At 50.2% G+C, this 17520-nt stretch overlaps 4 non-coding genes across 4 annotated transcripts; all 4 read right to left on the reverse strand.

The window, feature by feature from the left end:
• Positions 1–9777: 9777 nt before the first annotated feature.
• TRNAG-UCC lies at positions 9778–9849 on the reverse strand. The gene has a single exon. It is a non-coding gene; the product is annotated as a tRNA-Gly (tRNA).
• A 2836-nt stretch (positions 9850–12685) lies between these two features.
• TRNAT-UGU lies at positions 12686–12759 on the reverse strand. Its single transcript has one exon. It is a non-coding gene; the product is annotated as a tRNA-Thr (tRNA).
• Positions 12760–16246: 3487 nt separating this feature from the next.
• On the reverse strand, positions 16247–16340 carry TRNAI-UAU. Its single transcript has 2 exons — positions 16303–16340; positions 16247–16282 (listed from the first exon to the last, which is right to left on the reverse strand). It is a non-coding gene; the product is annotated as a tRNA-Ile (tRNA).
• Positions 16341–17134: 794 nt separating this feature from the next.
• On the reverse strand, positions 17135–17206 carry TRNAQ-CUG. Its single transcript has one exon. It is a non-coding gene; the product is annotated as a tRNA-Gln (tRNA).
• Between the last annotated feature and the right edge of the window lie 314 nt (positions 17207–17520).

A 17520-nucleotide genomic window follows, 5' to 3' on the forward strand; every position in this document is an offset into this window, starting at 1 on the left:
GTCTATAATATATAATTAACTAAATAAGTTTTTTTAAGTAAATAAGTTTTTTTAAATGTTTAAGAAGCTTCATTTAAAATTAAATTAAAATGCAGAGCCCCCCGGAGCGGTGGCCAGGACCCGGTCAGTGTGAGTGCCACTGAAAATCAGCTCACGTGCCGCCTTCAGCATGCATGCCATAGGTTGCCTACCCCTGGACTAACAGATAGTCTGTTAGTCTATAAGGTGCCACAGGACTTTTTAAAGAGACTAGGACTTCTCAGCTTGGAAAAGAGGAGACTAAGGGGGATGTGATAGAGGTATATAAAATCATGAGTGGTGTGCAGAAAGTGAATAAGGAAAAGTTATTTACTTGTTCTCATAATATAAGAACTAGAGGCCACCAAATGAAATTAATGGGCAGCAGGTTTAAAACAAATAAAAGGAGGTTCTTCACACAGCGCCCAGTCAACTTGTGGAACTCCTTGCCTGAGGATGCTGTGAAGGCTAGGACTATAGCAGGGTTTAAAGGAGAATTATATAAATTAACAGGTGTCAGAATGGTAGCCGTGTTAGTCTGTATCAGCAAAAAGAACGAGGAGTACTTGTGGCACCTTAGGGTACGTCTACACTACAAGACTATTTCGAATCTACTTAATTCGAATTTGTGGATTCGACCTTATGAAGTCGAATTTGTGTATCCACACTAAATACACTAATTCGACTGTCTGAGTCCACAGTAACGGGGCCAGCGTCGACTTTGGAAGCGGTGCACTGTGGGAAGCTATCCCACAGTTCCCGCAGTCCCCACTGCCCATTGGAATGCTGGGTAGAGCCCCCAATGCCTGCTGGGGGAAAAAATGTGTCGAGGGTGGTTTTGGGTAACTGTCATCATTCAACCGTCACTCCCGCCCTCTCTCCTTGAAAGCGCCGGCGGGAAATCTGTTCGCGCCCTTCTCTGGTCGGTTACAGCTCGGACGCCACAGCACTGCGAGCATGGAGCCCGCTGCGATCATCGCTGCACTTATGGCCGTTGTCAACTCCTCGCACCTTATCGTCCACCTCTTCCACAGTCAGCTACTGAGAAATCGGGCGAGGAGGCTCCATCAGCGCGGTGAGGACAGGAAGTCACAGAGTGGCGCAGACCTCTCACAAAGCAGGGTACGCCGCACAGTGGAGATCATGGTGGCAATGGGTCAAGTTCATGGTGTGGAACGGCGATTCTGGGCCCGGGAAACAAGCACGGACTGGTGGGACCGCATAGTGCTGCAGGTCTGGGATGAATCACAGTGGCTGCGAAACTTCAGGATGCGTAAGGCACTTTCCTTGAACTCTGTGACTTGCTGGCCCCTGCCCTGAAGCGCCAGGACACCCGGATGCGAGCAGCCCTGACTGTGCAGAAGCGAGTGGCCATAGCCCTCTGGAAACTTGCAACGCCAGACAGCTACCGGTCAGTAGCGAACCACTTTGGCGTGGGCAAATCTACCGTAGGGCTTGCTGTGATTCAAGTAGCCCACGCAATCGTTGAGCAACTGCTCTCAAAGGTAGTGACCCTGGGAAACGTCCAGGTCGTCATAGATGGCTTCGGCGCGATGGGATTCCCAAACTGCGGTGGGGCTATAGATGGGACTCACATCCCTATCCTGGGACCGGCCCACCAGGCCAGCGAGTACATTAACCGAAAGGGCTACTTTTCTATGGTGCTGCAAGCACTGGTGGACCATAGGGGACGTTTTACCAACATCTACGTCGGGTGGCCGGGCAAGGTTCATGACGCGCGTGTGTTCAGGAACTCTGGTCTGTTTAAACGCCTCCAGGCAGGTAGTTTCTTCCCGGACCACAAAATAATGGTTGGGGATGTGCAGATGCCTACAGTGATCCTCGGGGACCCAGCCTACCCGCTAATGCCCTGGCTCATGAAGCCCTATACAGGCACCTTGGACAGTGAGAAGGAGCTCTTCAACTACCGGCTGAGCAAGTGCAGAATGGTGGTGGAGTGTGCTTTCGGACGTCTCAAGGGGAGATGGCGGAGCTTACTGACTCGCTCGGACCTCAGCGAAAAAAATATCCCCGTTGTTATTGCTGCTTGCTGTGTGCTCCACAATCTCTGTGAGAGCAAGGGGGAGACCTTTATGGCGGGATGGGAGGTTGAGGCAAATCGCCTGGCTGATGATTACGCTCAGCCAGACAGCCGTGCCGATAGAAGATCCCAGCGGGAAGCGCTGTGCATCCGGGAGGCTTTGAAAGCTAGGTTCCTCGGAGAGCAGGGTAACCTATGACTCTCCAGTTGATTTACAGAGAAGCTGAACCTGAGCCTGTTTCAGTGACTGTTGACTTCGATCTGCGGTTACATACCCCGTTCTCCAGGTTTCCCCCCTTCCAACACACGTTTTAAAATAAATTTAATGGAACACTGATTATTAACAAAGTTTTCTTTTATTATGAATTCCTGTTCAAGGGTTGAAACATGGACGCGGACTGTGGTGGGTACGGTGTGCACTGATGTACAGACCGCTTCTACACTAGAGGAATGACAGGCTCCTGCTCCTACAGCGGTCTCTGGGGGGAGGACGGTTGCAGGTGGGTGTGCAGGAAGGGGTGGGTTTGCAGGAAGGGGTGAGGGGTGCCGTCTTTGGGACGGAGTTTGGATGCAGGCTCTGGGCTGGGGGTTGGGGCGTAGGAAGGGGTGAGGGGTGTGTGGGAAGGGTGAGTATGTGTCCATGGATGAGGGCTCTTGCTGGGGCTCAGGGCATCGGAGAGGCTCGTGGCTAGGGTGGAAGGGCATGGTAAGGGCAGCCTGCCTTGCCATTTGTGGATGGCAGGCGCTAGGACCCTGGGGCAGCATACACCTCACAGACTGACCCGGGGCAGCATACACCTCACAGACTGACCCTGGTGCCTAGTGACTGCAGTCTGTGTGTGTCCTGCTGTTGATCCTGCCCCCAAGTCTGTACCCTGGTAATGGAGGCTGTCCTATGCAATTAAAAAACCCCTCCCCCCCTTCACACAAAGTCTTCTGACAAGGAAAACGTGACGGAAACAGTGAATAACAACAAACTACTCTTAATACTCAACTACACAGTGGGGGGATGAAACTTGGATTTGGAACTGGGTGATCCAGGAAGGGAAGCACTTCTCAAAATTTATGGCATGAGAGCTGTTTGGTACATGAGCGCTCTGCTGGGGTGGAGTGACAGTTTTCACGGCCCCTAGCGCCCCTCCTTCTTGTGATTTTGGGTGAGGGGGGGACAGGACTTTGTGGCGGGGGAAGGCGGTTGCAGATACAGTTCAGGGGGGCTCTCTGCTCCTGCCTGCGGTCCTGCAGAACATCTACAAGGCGCCGGAGCGTGTCCGTTTGCTCCCTCATTAGCCCAAGCAGCGTTTGAGTCGCCTGCTGGTCTTCCTGCCGCCACCTGTCCTCCCGTTCGCTGTGTGAGCGCTGGTGCTGACATAGGGTCTCCCTCCACTGTCTCTGCTCGGCCGCCTCGGCTCTGGAGCAAGCCATCAGTTCCGAGAACATGTCATCCCTAGTCTTTTTCTTTCGCCGCCTAATCTGCGCCAGCCTCTGTGAGGGGGATGCCGGGGCAGTTCGTGAAAGAGCCGCAGCTGTGTGATGGGAAAAAGGAAGTGATTTCCTTGAAAAGATACATGTTTGCGAACACTGAACACAGTCTAGTCAGTTTCTGTGAACAAGACCATACAGGGAACCTAGTCTCACGAGCTCTCAGGACAAGTTCGAGATTTCGGAATACGCTTTCATTGGCTGCGGTCTTGCACAGGAGATCGGACAAGCGGGGCGGTGCAGCTGAATCCGTGTAGCAGCCAGGCCTGGTAAGCACTACACTATAGGCTGCTTAACAGTTAATGGATAGCTGTGCCCTCCCGCTGAAGGCAATCTGGAAAGCATAAAGTCTGACCCTGTTCCAGCCCCTCGCGGCTGTGCCCGGGAAAGATCACTGTATGCTTTTCCTCTGTGGCCTCCAACACGTGGCTGTTAAACGAAGGTCATTGCTATGCAAAGTAAAAGTCAAGCATTCACAATAGTAACAGTACACTAATTGCCCTAATTAGATGCAGCAGTCGCCGAACGAGATTACCCTGAGGCGGGTCACTCGGAGAGAGAGAGAGAGGATGCTGCTAAAATCCCTGCACAGACCAGGACCGTATGCTGCCATGCTGGTGGAGGCAATGATTCCGCTGTACATTAGGATGGTCTGGCGCGGAAGAGTGTGCTTCCACGGAGCACCAAATAAGGCACCTCTCCCCAGGAACCTCCTGCGGAGGCTTTTCGAGCTCCTGTACGAGAGCTTCGTGGAAGTGTCCCAGGAGGATTTCTGTTCCATCCCTATATGTGTGGACCTTCTTTTTATATAGTTTTATATGGAAAAGTTTTTATATAGTTTTTATATATTTTTTATTCCTGTTTTTTAAAAAATAAATGTTTCCTTGTTTATAGCACTTACCGACTGATCCTTCCCCTGATTCTGAGTCCGGGTTAACGGCCGGGGAGGGTTGGTAGGGGATCTCTGTGAGGGTGATGAAGAGATCCTGGCTGTCGGGGAAAGCGGTATTGTAAACGCTGTCGCCTGCGTCGTCCTCCACAAACCCTTCCTCATCTTCCCCATCGGCGAACATCGCCGAGGAACTGCCCGTCGACACTATCCCATACTCAGAGTCCACGGTCACTGGTGGGGCAGTGGTGGCAGACCCACCTAGAATGGCATGCAGTGCCTCGTAGAAGCGGCATGTCTGGGGCTGGGCTCCGGAGCGTCCGTTTGCCGCTCTGACTTTTTGGTAGCCTTGTCTCAGGTCCTTGATTTTCACGCGGCACTGCGTTGTATCCCGGCTGTATCCTCTGAGTGCCATGGCTTTGGAGACCTTCTCGTAGGTCTTTGCATTCCGTTTGTTGGAGCGCAGCTCCGAAAGCACAGACTCATCGCCCCACACAGCGATCAGATCCAGGACTTCACGCTGGGGACCTCTCTCTATTCTGGGATTGCATGGACTCCTCTGCCGGAGAGCTATGCATCGTTGCAGGTGCTGCTGAGCTCGCCCCGATGTCCAAACAGGACATCAGATTCAAAGTGCCCAGACAGGAAAAGGAATTCAAATTTTCCCGGGTCGTTTCCTGTGTGGCTGGTCAGAGAATCCAAGCTTCGACTGCTGTCCAGAGCGTCAACAGAGTGGTGCACTGTGGGATAGCTCCCGGAGCTACTAAGTTCGATTTGCATCCACACATAGCCTAATTCCAGTTAGCCATGTCGAATTTAGCGCTACTCCCCTCGTCGGGGTGGAGTACCGAATTCGAACTAAAGAGCCCTCTAGGTCAAATTAAACGGCTTCCTGGTGTGGACGGTTGAGCGGTTAATTCGAATTAACGCTGCTAAATTTGATTTAAAGTCCTAGTGTAGACCAGGCCTCAGAGACTAACAAATTTATTTGAGAAACAACTCTGACATCATAATAACAAAGGCTGACAAAGGAGGTGCTGTCATCATCATGAATAGGTCGGAACATGAACGAGAGGCTGCTAGGCGGCTCTCTAACACCACATTCTACAAGCCATTACCCTCTGATCCCACCAAGAGTTACCAAAAGAAACTACACCATCTGCTCAAGAAACTCCCTGAAAAAGCACAGAAGAATTCTGCACAGACACACCCCCTACAACCCCGACCAGGGGTATTCTATCTGCTATCCAAGACCCATAAACCTGGAAATCCTGGATGCCCCATCATCTCAGGCATTGGCATCCTGACAGCAGGATTGTCTGGCTGTGTAGACTCCCGCCTCAGGCCCTACACTACCAGCACACCTAGCTATCTTCGAGACACCACTGACTTCCTGAGGAAACTACAATCCATTGGTGATCTTCCAGAAAACACCATCCTGGCCACTATGGAGGTAGAAGCCCTCTACACCAACGTTCCACACAAAGATGGACTACAAGCCGTCAGGAACAGTATCCCCGATAATGTCACGGCAAACCTGGTGGCTGAACTTTGTGACTTTGTCCTCACCCATAACTATTTCACATTTGGGGACAATGTATACCTTCAAGTCAGCGGCAGTGCTATGGGTACTCACATGGCTCCACACTATGCCAACATTTTTATGGCTTACTTAAAATTACGCTTCCTTAGCTCTCGTCCCCTAACGCCCCTACTCTACTTGCCCTACACTGATGACATCTTCATCATCTGGACCCATGGAAAAGAAAACCCTTGAGGAATTCCACCATGATTTCAACAATTTCCATCCCACCATCAACCTCAGCCTGGACCAGTCCACACAAGAGATCCACTTTCTGGACACTACAGTGCTAATAAGCGATGGTCACATAAACACCACCCTATACTGGAAACCTACTGACCGCTATACTTACCTACATGCCTCCAGCTTACACCCAGACCACATCACACAATCCATTGTCTACAGCCAAGCTCTAAGATACAACCATATATGCTCCAACCCCTCAGACAGAGACAAACACTTACAAGATATCTATCAAGTGTTCTTACAACTACCATACCCACCTGCTGAAGTGAAGAAACAGATTGACAGAGCCAGAAGAGTACCCAGAAGTCACCTACTACAGGACAAGCCCAACAACGAAAGGAACAGAACGCCACTAGCCGTCACCTTCAGTCCCCAACTGAAACCTCTCCAGTGCATCACCAAGGATCTACAACCTATCCTGAAGGACGATCCCTCACTCTCACAGATCTTGGGAGACAGGCCAGTCCTTGCTTACAGACAGCCCCCCAACCTGAAGCAAATACTTACCAGCAATGACACAACAAAAACACTAACCCAGGAACCTATCCTTGCGACAAAGCCTGTTGCCAACTCTGTCCACATATCTATTCAGGGGACACCATCATAGGACCTAATCACATCAGCCACACTATCAGAGGCTCGTTCACCTGCACATCTACCAATGTGATATATGCCATCATGTGCCAGCAATGTCCCTCTGCCATGTACATTGGCCATACTGGACAGTCTCTACGTAAAATAATAAAAGGACACAAATCACATGTCAAGAATTATAACATTCAAAAACCAGTCGGAGAACACTTCAATCTCCCTGGTCACTTGATTACAGACCTAAAAGTCACAATATTACAACAAAAAACCTTCAACAACAGACTCCAACGAGAGACTGCTGAATTGGAATTAATTTGCAAACTGGACACCATTAAATTAGGGTTGAATAAAGACTGGGAGTGGATGGGTCATTACACAAAGTAAAGCTATTTCCCCATGTTTATTTGTCCCCCTACTGTTACTCACACCTTCTTGTCAACTGTTGGAAATGGGCCATCCCAATTATCACTACAAAAGGTTTTTTTCTCCTGCTGATAATAGCTCACCTTAACTGCTCACTCTTGTTATAGTGTGTATGGCAACACCCATTTTTTCATATTCTCTCTGTATATCTTCCTACTGTATTTTCCACTGTATGAATCTGATGAAGTGGATTTTAGCCCATGAAAGCTTAGCTGAAATAAATTTGTTAGTCTTTAAGGTGCCACAAATACTCTTTGCAGATAAATGAATGGAGGTTAAGTCCATGAATGGCTATTAGCCAGGATGGGTAAGGAATGGTGTCCCTAGCCTCTGTTTGTCAGAGGGTGGAGATGGATGGCAGGAGAGAGATCACTTGATCATTACCTGTTAGGTTCAGTCCCTCTGGGGCACCTGGCATTGGCCACTGTTGGCAGATAGGATGCGGGGTTGGATGGACCTTTGGTCTGACCCAGTATGGCCATTCTTATGAAGGGAGGGGCAAAGCACTGCAACAGAGTTTCTGTAGTGTAGTGGTTATCACATTTGCCTAACATGCAAAAGGTCCCTGGTTTGAAATGAGGCAGAAACATGGTGGCTTAATTTTCCCAGCTCCTACTGGCCTGTCCCTGCTGTTGTAGGAGCAGCAGTGATTTCTATGCTCAGAAGGTCTGTTATACTTCCCCTGCTCCCACTTTTGTCTCCTCTCCCTCTCTGAATGCCTGTGAAGTGGCTTTTCCCCTCCCGCTCCCCCCTGGAATGCTCGTGGGATGAATGTTCTGGTTGAAGAGCAGAAGAGCTCCCAGGTAGACAAGGTGTCTGGGACTCTAATTAGGCAGCGATCACACACCCAGAGCATGGACACTGCCCAAGGTGGAGTGTGACCCACCAGATGCAGGCAAGTCATCTCTAGTCGCAGGCCATTAGGTGCAGGTCCTTAAAAGGGGAAGGGGCCCTGTGCTCAGGAGAGCACTCACAAGCTTGTACCTCCAGTGAATGCCCTTTGCCCGGACCGCCTGGCCAGTGATTCTCTGTGTTGTATTTCATTGTGCCTCAGGGAGACTTACCTTCATCGCACCGTCCATAGCTGCGCTGTGGGACACTTACCTTGCAGAATCCTGACATCTCCAGTGCTGTGCCAGTCCTGGGAGCGTGAGTATGCAAGTGTGAGTGTGACACCCCCCACTTCTTCTTTTGAGCTTAGCTGTCAGTATAACAAACGTGCTGCTTTCCATCAAACTCTGGTGGGTCATTAGTCCTCCCTACGCTTACTAGCTGGCCCAATTTTGGGTAACACCTGCGATAAACTCAACCCCTGCAGGACAGAGGGTGGTGAAATGAGCTGAGAAAAAGCCTTAGCATAAGCAGGGGAAAGCTAGAGGACCTTGGCCAGTCACCTTTTGAAGCCTTGTGGCTTGGTCTCCTCTGCCCTTGGAGGTTGGCCTCTTCCTGCTGGCTTCCTTTGCATGACTTGCCAAAGGAGGAAGTGAGGCAGGAATGGGGCAAAAGAGGAAAGTCGAGCTGAGGAAGGCAGGGCAGAAGCTAAACACCTTAGTGTGGTTAAGTGGGGTTAGTAGAGTGTTACCATTCATTCTGCAAAGCCTGGGGAGGTGCAGTTGGCTGCTGGGAGGTAGAATCCTGTGCCTGCCTCCTGGCTTCCCAGGGATGGCTACTTGCAGCCCAGAAGAAGAAGGATGGGTCTGGGTGAAAGTATGACAAGCAAAGCTCTGGGAGGAAATTTGGGTGCGGGGTGCGGGCTCTGCGCTGGGGGAGGGGGTAGGGGTGCAGGAGAGGTGGCGCTTACCCCAGGCACTGCAGCTCCCAAAGTGACCGGTACACACAACCCTGCGGAAGCAGCTCCTAGGTGGGCTGTGCCAGGGGCTCTCTGTGTGTCGCTGCCTGTTGGTGCCGCCCCCAGAGCTCCCATTGGCTGCAGTTCCTGGCCAATGGGGGCTGCGGAGTTGGTACTCGGGGCAGAGGCAGTGAATGGAGACACTCCCCCCACCCCAGGGGATGCTGGGACATGCCAACCACTTCTGGGAGCATCACGGAGGGATGGAGGCCGAGTGGGCAGGGAGCCACCTTAGTGCTGCTGGCACATCTCTGCACACCCGTTGTGGGAGGGGAGCAGAGGGCCTCCATGTGCTGCCTGGGGTAGGGGCAGAGCACAGAGCTGCCTCCCCTCCCGGGTCTATTACAGGAGTGGGTGGGTGGGGTCTTTTGTCCTGCAAGGTGCAGCAGGTCAGACTAGATGATCACACTGGTCCCTTCTGACCTTAAAGGCTCTGAGTCTAAAAGGGAGAGGGAAGTAAAGAAATTTTTTTAAAAAAATAAACCAAACATTGTAATACCAGGAAAACTCCAACAGCTCATTGTACAGTCCCACCCCATTTTTCCTCCATTGTGTTTTGAATGACCTGCAGGACATCGATTCTCTCATTTCATTGATAAACTGATACAACGTGACTGAAATAAAACCAATTCCCAGTAGAGAAAATGTCACATCCCTGCATTGGCTGGGAATCGAACCCAGGTCAACTGCTTGGAAGGCAGCAATGCTCACCACTATACCACCAATGCATCTGGCAAAAATGCTATTTATGCTTGCCCAATGAGGCGAGACCAGCATTGAGGAGATTTTCTGCCTGTTAAAGTGTACTGGATTCTCATCACTTAAAAAAAACCCACCTCCATCTTCACTTGGGTTTGAACCATCAGCCTTTCAATTAGCCACCAAAGTTGTTAATCACAGGGTATGTCTACACTACGGGATTATTCTGATTTTACAGAAACTGTTTTTTGGAAACAGATTGTATAAACAGGAAATGAAATTCAAAAGTTCGTGGGGGCTTTTCCTGTCTACCTAGCCAGTGCATCCGAGTTCAGATTGCTGTCCAGAGCAGTCACAATAGTGCACTGTGGGATAGCACCCGGAGGCCAATATTGTCGAATTGCGGCCACACTAACCCTAATTGGACATGGCAATACCGATTTCAGTGCTACTCCCCTCGTCGGGGAGGAGTACAGATACCGGTATTAAGAGCCCTTTTATTGGTATAAAGGGCTTCGTTGTGTGCACGGGTGCAGGGTTAATGCAATTTAACGCTGCTAAATTGGATATAAACTCGTAGTGTTGACCAGGCCAGAGAGAGCAGCAGGTTTCCCCTATTGTTTCCTGCTCTTGTTTGCTTGACTAGTTTCTCCTCTGCACCAACTTGCTCTTTTGCTTTGTGAACCTGGCTAGCTCAGTTGGCAGAGCCTCAGACTTTTAATCTGAGGGTTCAGGGTTCAAGTTCCTGTTCAGGTGATAAACTATTCTCCAAGATCTTAAACTGTCTTTCTCACATCCTTTTTGATGTTACTTTTTCTCTTCAGGATTTTCCCTTTCCTCAGAAGGCCCTTTTTGTGTGTGGGTTTGAAGGGGCAACTTCCTGACAGCCCCTCTGTCCTTGCAGTCTGGAGGAATAAAGGTCTCTGGGCATAGAGCATGTTCCTTCCCTGCACACACACACACACGTACAAACACACAGACTATCCCTAAGGAATTAGAATCACCTGCTGCCTTCCCCTGTCCTGCTGGATCCTCAAATGAGGATGCTCTTCAGCCTAAACCCATGTCCCCTCTTTTCCCAGTGCCCCTCAGACCCAACCCTCAGTCCCTCCTATGCTCACTGCTCCTCACTCCCAACCAGAGCCTGCTCCTCTTCACCCTTCTCCTCTGTCCCAACCCACAGCCCCCTCCTATTCCCAGTGCCCCTCAATCCCAACCCACAGGCCCCCCCATTCCCAGTGCCCCTCAGTCCCAACCCACAACCCCCTCCTATTCCCAGTGCCCTCAATCCCAACCCACAGGCCCCTCCTATTCCCAGTGCCCTCAATCCCAACCCACAGCCCCCTCCTATTCCCAGTGCCCTCAATCCCAACCCACAGGCCCCTCCTTACCTCCAGCAGCAGGTGCTTCAGACCCCCTCAGGAAGATTTTCTTGCAAGGTTTCGTGTATGAGTCTGCATGTGGATTTTACAGTGTGTTGGAAATATCTTGGGTTGCTTGCCGAAATGATCACTTGTGGCTGGTGTTGGATTCCCAGTCTCCATGTTATAGGGGCAGGAGAAATAAAGGGTTGTTATCCTTGTTGTGTGAATCAAGGGCAGCACAACTGTGCTTGGCAGACCCCGATTGAGGGACTCACCCTCAATTCAATAGCACTTGCTAGGCAGGGGACATAGTGACTACAGTGCCTTCTTATTTTCCCCTTTTTCCACCCAGGATGGCAGGTGAACTCTACAGAGGCACCTTTGGGCTTGCACTGACTAAGGACAACAGCTGTGAGTGGGGTGCAGAGTGGGGATGGCTCATGTTAAAGGACTTTTGGTTGCTGGACTTACGAACCGTAGGGAGAAGGATACTGCCCAGCTTATTTGGGGGGTGGGTCTTTCCCTTGTGGTTTATGTGTTGGGGCTGCTGACATGACTTCTACTAACCCTGGGCTTACATTGCAGTGTAGACATATCCTGAGAGGGCATCTATACTGTGACAAAATCCCGCTGGCCTGGATGGTCTGATTTGGGCTCCTGAGGCCCAGATTGTGGAGCTAAAAACTGCAGTGCAGACATTTGGGCTCAGACTGGAACCCAGGCTTGGAGACCCTCACCCCTCGTGGGGTCTCGGAGGCTGGGCTCAAGCCCAAGTGTCTACACTGTAATTTTATAACCCTGCAGCACAAGCTCCACAAGCCTGAATCAACTGACCCCGGGTTTGAGAATAGTGACTTGGGTGTGTTAATGGCAGTGTAGACATAATGCTAGGCTATGTCCACACTGCAATGAAACACCCACGGCTGTCCCATGCCAGTGCAGGCTCCCGGGGCTTCAGCCGTGGGGGTGGTAAATTTGCACTGTAGACATCTCGGCTCAGGCTCAGTACCGGGATCTGGGACCCCACAAGGTTGGGAGGGAGTTTAGCAAGCGAAAAAGTTAAAATGGCAGTGGAGTATTACCCTGGACTCAACGGCATTTCTCCATTGGTCTGTCTGCTTTGGGGCAGGGACAATAACACGTCCTGCTGCTTTCGTTATTTCAAAGGGTGGTTTAGGATTTTCATTCTCACACACGGTGCACAAAGCAGGACTCAACCCTCCATGTAAACTAAATGAGCTGCCCACAGATTCTGGCAGCCACAATGAGCATTTGGTGTGAGAGCCCAGACCTGCCCCTGTCCCAGAGGAAGCAGGATCATCTGTGACAGGCTGGAACACTGACCTATCAGCTCTTAACTCCCAAACTTTCAGTAAGTCTGTTATCAGTGCCTGTGAGTATAATTTAAACAACCATACTGGGCTGGACCAAAGGACCATCTAGCTCTGTGTTTTGTCCTCCCACAGTAGCCATTACCAGGTTGCCCAAGAGTTAGTCAACAAGGCACCACTGGGAATTGAACCCAGGATCTCCTGTTTACAAGACAGGTGCTTTAGCCAGCTAAGCCATGGTGCCTGCTTGTGGCAACAACACAGCGTCTGCCCACACCTGACTCCCTGCCATCCCCACTGGGGCCTGAAAAGCTTTGCTTGTGTTTGGATTCTGCAAAGCAGAGGAGCAGGTGAGGTTTTCCTTGCAAGCTGTGTGTGTGTTTGTGTGTGTGAATCTTTGGCCAGGTCTGCCCTACAAGGTTACTTCAGCATCATTATATTGCTCAGATGTGTGAAAAACACACAACGCTCCCTCGGTCGGCAGTTTTTGGCTGGTGCACACACTGCAATACCACGTCTGGCGACAAAATTGCCCTGTTTTGGTGACAAAATAAAACCACCTTGACGAGAGGCCTAGTGCTTTTTGCAGCAAACTTAAAGTGACAAATGTCAGTGTAAATGCTGCTGCTCATTATATCACCATAACTGGTTTCCACCAGTATCCCACCATGCCTGCCGTGAACTCACCTGCCCTGCATTCCTGCTACAGAGGTTGGGCCCCTCCCCTTTCATAGCTCCAGAAAGTTGTGACAGCTGAGCCACTATCTATACCGGGATTAGCTTGATAGAACTGCATTGCCAGCCTAAGTAATGTAATTACACCAACCTAATTTTGTAGTGTAGACCTGTCCAAAGAATCACACACACACCTTGGGAGCAAAACTTCATCTGCTCCTCTGCTTTACAGAATCCAAACACGAGCAACACTTGTCAGGGCCCAGTGGGGATTGGCAGAGAGTCAGGTGTAGGCAAACACAGCACTTTAAGCAACAGTAGGTATCCTGGGTTAGCTGGTTAAAGCCCCTGTTTTGTAAACAGGAGATCCAGGGTTCAACTCCTTGTAGTCCCTTGGGAATGGCTTTTGGGGCACCTGGTATTGGCTACTGTCAGAAGACAAGATTCAGAGCTAGATGGACCTATGGTTTAAATTACACTCACAGGCACTGATAATAGAGTTACTGAAAGTTTGGGTGTTAAGAGCTGATAGGTCAGTGGTCCACTCCCCTCAATGCGGTTTTACCATTTCCACTTGCTAAACTCCCTCCCAACCTCTATAAAATTACAGTGCAGACATATGGGCTTGAGCCCAACCTCTGAGGCGCGAAAGTTTCTGAACTCAGGCTTCAGCGTGAACACAAATATCTGAACCACAGTTTTTAGCCCCTCAGCTTTAGCTCCACGAGCCCAAGTCAGATGACTGAGGCCAGCCCTGCTGCCATCTTTATCCCAGACAAAGGCTGCTGTTGTTAGTCCATGAAACATCAAGGGTGCAATGCAAGCCTGAGTTCACGCACCAGCCCTCAGTGCCCCAGAGAAATCCTGCCCCCTGCTATTGGAACGATGTGCTGGAGATTTGACTAGGAAAGGGACTGTCTGAATTGTCAGAGTGGGGAATGAACAACAATCTACAGCAATGTCATTCACACAAACACACTCTGATCATGCTCCAACCGGAACGGAAATGGGCAGGAATTCTCGCTGTTCAGCCCAGGATACACTTACACTAATGCAGCCATGAGTGTGCTGGGGAAGCTGGTCTGAGCAAACAAGTTGAAGTGACAATTCAGTGAGAACAGAATCATCATGTAGCAAAATAAGTGCATATCAAGTAGTTGTGGCCGAGTGGTTAAGGCGATGAACTAGAAATCCGTTGGGGTTTCCCTGCGCAGATTTGAATCCTGCCAACTACGCAAGCACTGTGCTGTTGTTGTTATTTTTGTAGCCTTAGTACCTGAGCATCCACAGTGCAAACTGGAGCCAGATCTACTTTCACTCTGTCTACACTTAAAATGCTGCTGTTGCACTGCTATAGCACTTTGGAGTAGACAGTGACTGGAGAGGTTTTCCCATCCCTGTAATAGCTACATGGACAGAACAATTCTTCCTTTTCTTTAGCAGTATCTAACCAGGGCTTAGGTCACCTTAACTCTATGGGCTTGGGGGGGGTGTCACACCCTGAGAGACGTCGCTCTGCCAGTTAAGTGCCCAGCGTACACCAGCCCTTAGATCCCTCTTGGTATTTCAATGCAGGCACTGACTTGTGAGAGGAAAACATCAGCTCACAAACACAGAGACTGAATTCACCACATTTAATCTCACTGCACTTTCCAGAAAGTTACAAAATTCAATTCATTCTTGCTAGGAGAGAGAAAAAATAAGTGACATTAAGTTTTTGGCTTGGTTAAATAAAATTAAGTGTTTAATTAATATAGTAAAAATCTGTACTGCTTCCTTTAACTAACACCATCGCGTGAAATAGGAACAGAGACAAATCTTGTCAGTGACGACTAATTTCACAAATGATCTTCCCATTATTAATGTCAACGCTGCCCCCATTGGAGGTCTGGGCATCTCCAGTGTCATTGCTCTGCATTCACCTTCCCCTAGAATTGTTCTCGGACATTTGCGTTCCTCTGCAGCGTGGGGCATGGGGTCACTTGCTGGAGGATTCCCTTGAGGTCTTTAAGCCACGATTTGAGGACTTCAGTAACTCAGACATAGGTTAGGGGTTTGTTACAGGAGTGGGTGGGTGAGAGTCTGTGGCCTGCATTGTGCAGGAGGTCAGACTAGATGATCATAATGGTCCCTTCTGACCTTAAGTCTATGAATCTATGAATCTAGTCCCAAATTTGGAAAATTGTGCAGTTCAGAATGTGAATAGTGACCTCGTCTCCTTCCTGCACCTGCTCTACATTGCTCCACAGCAGCTTCTCCACCTGCAGAGTCACCCCAGCACGGCAGTGCAGCCGCCCAGGGTTCAGCAGGGGCCCCTGGCAAGGACAGTGGGTGCAGCTAACAGCCCGGTGTGCCTGGCCGTGAGGCAGCTGTAAAAAAAGCAACCCCACCTCTAGAAGTACAGAGACTGAATTCCTCAACTATAACATCATGACCCCCTGTAGAAAGCCACACGTGTCAGTTGCATTTTCACAGGGAGATGCAAAAATCAAGTGACACCAATTTTTAAGTTGAGTAAATAAAGTTGAGGAGAGAGTTATTAACCTCCCAAAAATATACTAAAGATCCCTCAACATAACACCTGAAGGTGAAATATGAACAGAGACAAACCTTGTCAGCAAAGGCTCATTTCCCAAACGATCCTCAAAATGTTACTAATTCCCACCCCTCCTCCACAGGAGCTCTGTGCAGTGTAACTGTTCTGCAGGCAGCTTCCCATTAAATGCTGTTGTGGGACTTTCCCAGGCCTGGAAATGTACCAACGACAGAATTTGAAGAGCAAACCTGGCTCCCCGCACCAGGCGGGATTTGAGTGTTTTGTCCCTGTCACTTAGTCTTTGTCAATAGTACAGACGCCAGGGGCAGGACTCCAGGCTCTGCTTGAGGGATCCTGGCACAGGGGCTGGGGGGGAGAAAGGATGGTAGATTCTGACCTGGAGAGGAGGTAATAAGTGAAGGGGGCATTTTAGACTCCCCCTCCTCAGTGTCCCAGGGCTGGAATTCTACATTCCACAGGCCAAATGAGGGGGTGATGCCACTTGGCTAATGAAAACCAGTGCTCCAGGTGAGGCTTGAACTCACAACCTCAGCATAGCTCCTCTCAGCACTGCCCTATAAGTACTGTGCGCTAACCAATTGCGCCACTGGAGCACCTGTTAATTGCTATTATCCCAGTTTCCTAGGTTGATAAAGGTGAGGAGTGACCCCAAAACATTCTCAGTGGGGCTGAGAGCAGGTAGCGACAAGTGTTGGTACTTGGTGGGGTGGATTCTTCTTAAGGGTTCCAGGCACCATTTGACCCTTTTGTTCTTCCCTGTGTAATAACAGAGCTGGTTAAGACTCAATGGAGAGTCTTGCTGCAGACCAACAGACCTGAAATCACTGATAACCAGCTCTAAGCATTAGTCCTGCTTTGGGACAGTGTCTCTCATGCAAGAAACTGCCCAGTCTGCGCTAGCAGTGAGGCTCCCTCACTAACAGCTGAAATCAGGGAGAGCTGTGTGAAGCGCAGGGCCCCAGGGGTGCCTGAACAGGGGGGAACAACACCCCAGGTGCCCAGAGGAGGAGAGGTGCTGGGCTCCAGCCTGGGACTCTGCCTCCCTCCTGCCTAGCCCTGACTGGGAAGCCTGGCCCTGGCCCTCCTTCCTTTAAATGCCATGTGGGCAAGAGGAAGAGTGTGGCAGCTGCAGGGACCAAAGTTGTGGGCATCAGGTGAAGCAGCAAGAAACAACCATATCATCAATCCACAGGAATCTCTAGCCAGACTGTTAAGTTCTAGGACCCCAACCTATAGCCGCCAGCCCATTGAACCAGCCGGACCAAAAACCTATCTCCAGTGGGGATCAGTCACCCAGCATGAGGGAAAAACCTCACTCTCTACCTGAGAGAAGGTAGCCACACACATTGAGCTCCGGTGCTTTGTAGCAAAGCAACATATCACCACAAGGTCCCACTGAGATTTTAACTCAGATTCCAGGATTCAGAGTCCTGAGTGCTGCCCATTACACCATGGGACCTGCTGGTGTTTCATTTTCTAGACCCCTGTGACTCTTGGCTGGTTTGCACTCTGCACTTATTGCTTCCCACCATCAGCTTCCTCTCGCAGGTCTCTCTCTCCTCCTCCAGTGACTGTGGGCCTGCACTACCGGATCCGTGGGTCCTGCCCTGAGTCCCTGCATCCCCCTGCTTTGTCTCCATTCCCTGCAGGCTGCAAAAATGTCAGGGGAGGCTGCTCCTCCCTTCACTTGATGCTCCCGCTCATATCAGCCAACTGCAGCCTCATCTCCTGGAACTCGGGCAGCTGTCGCTTGATCCGGTCGTACAGTCACAC

Source organism: Mauremys mutica, unplaced genomic scaffold (genome assembly GCF_020497125.1).
Source record: "Mauremys mutica isolate MM-2020 ecotype Southern unplaced genomic scaffold, ASM2049712v1 Super-Scaffold_100101, whole genome shotgun sequence".
Lineage (NCBI taxonomy): Eukaryota > Metazoa > Chordata > Testudines > Geoemydidae > Mauremys > Mauremys mutica.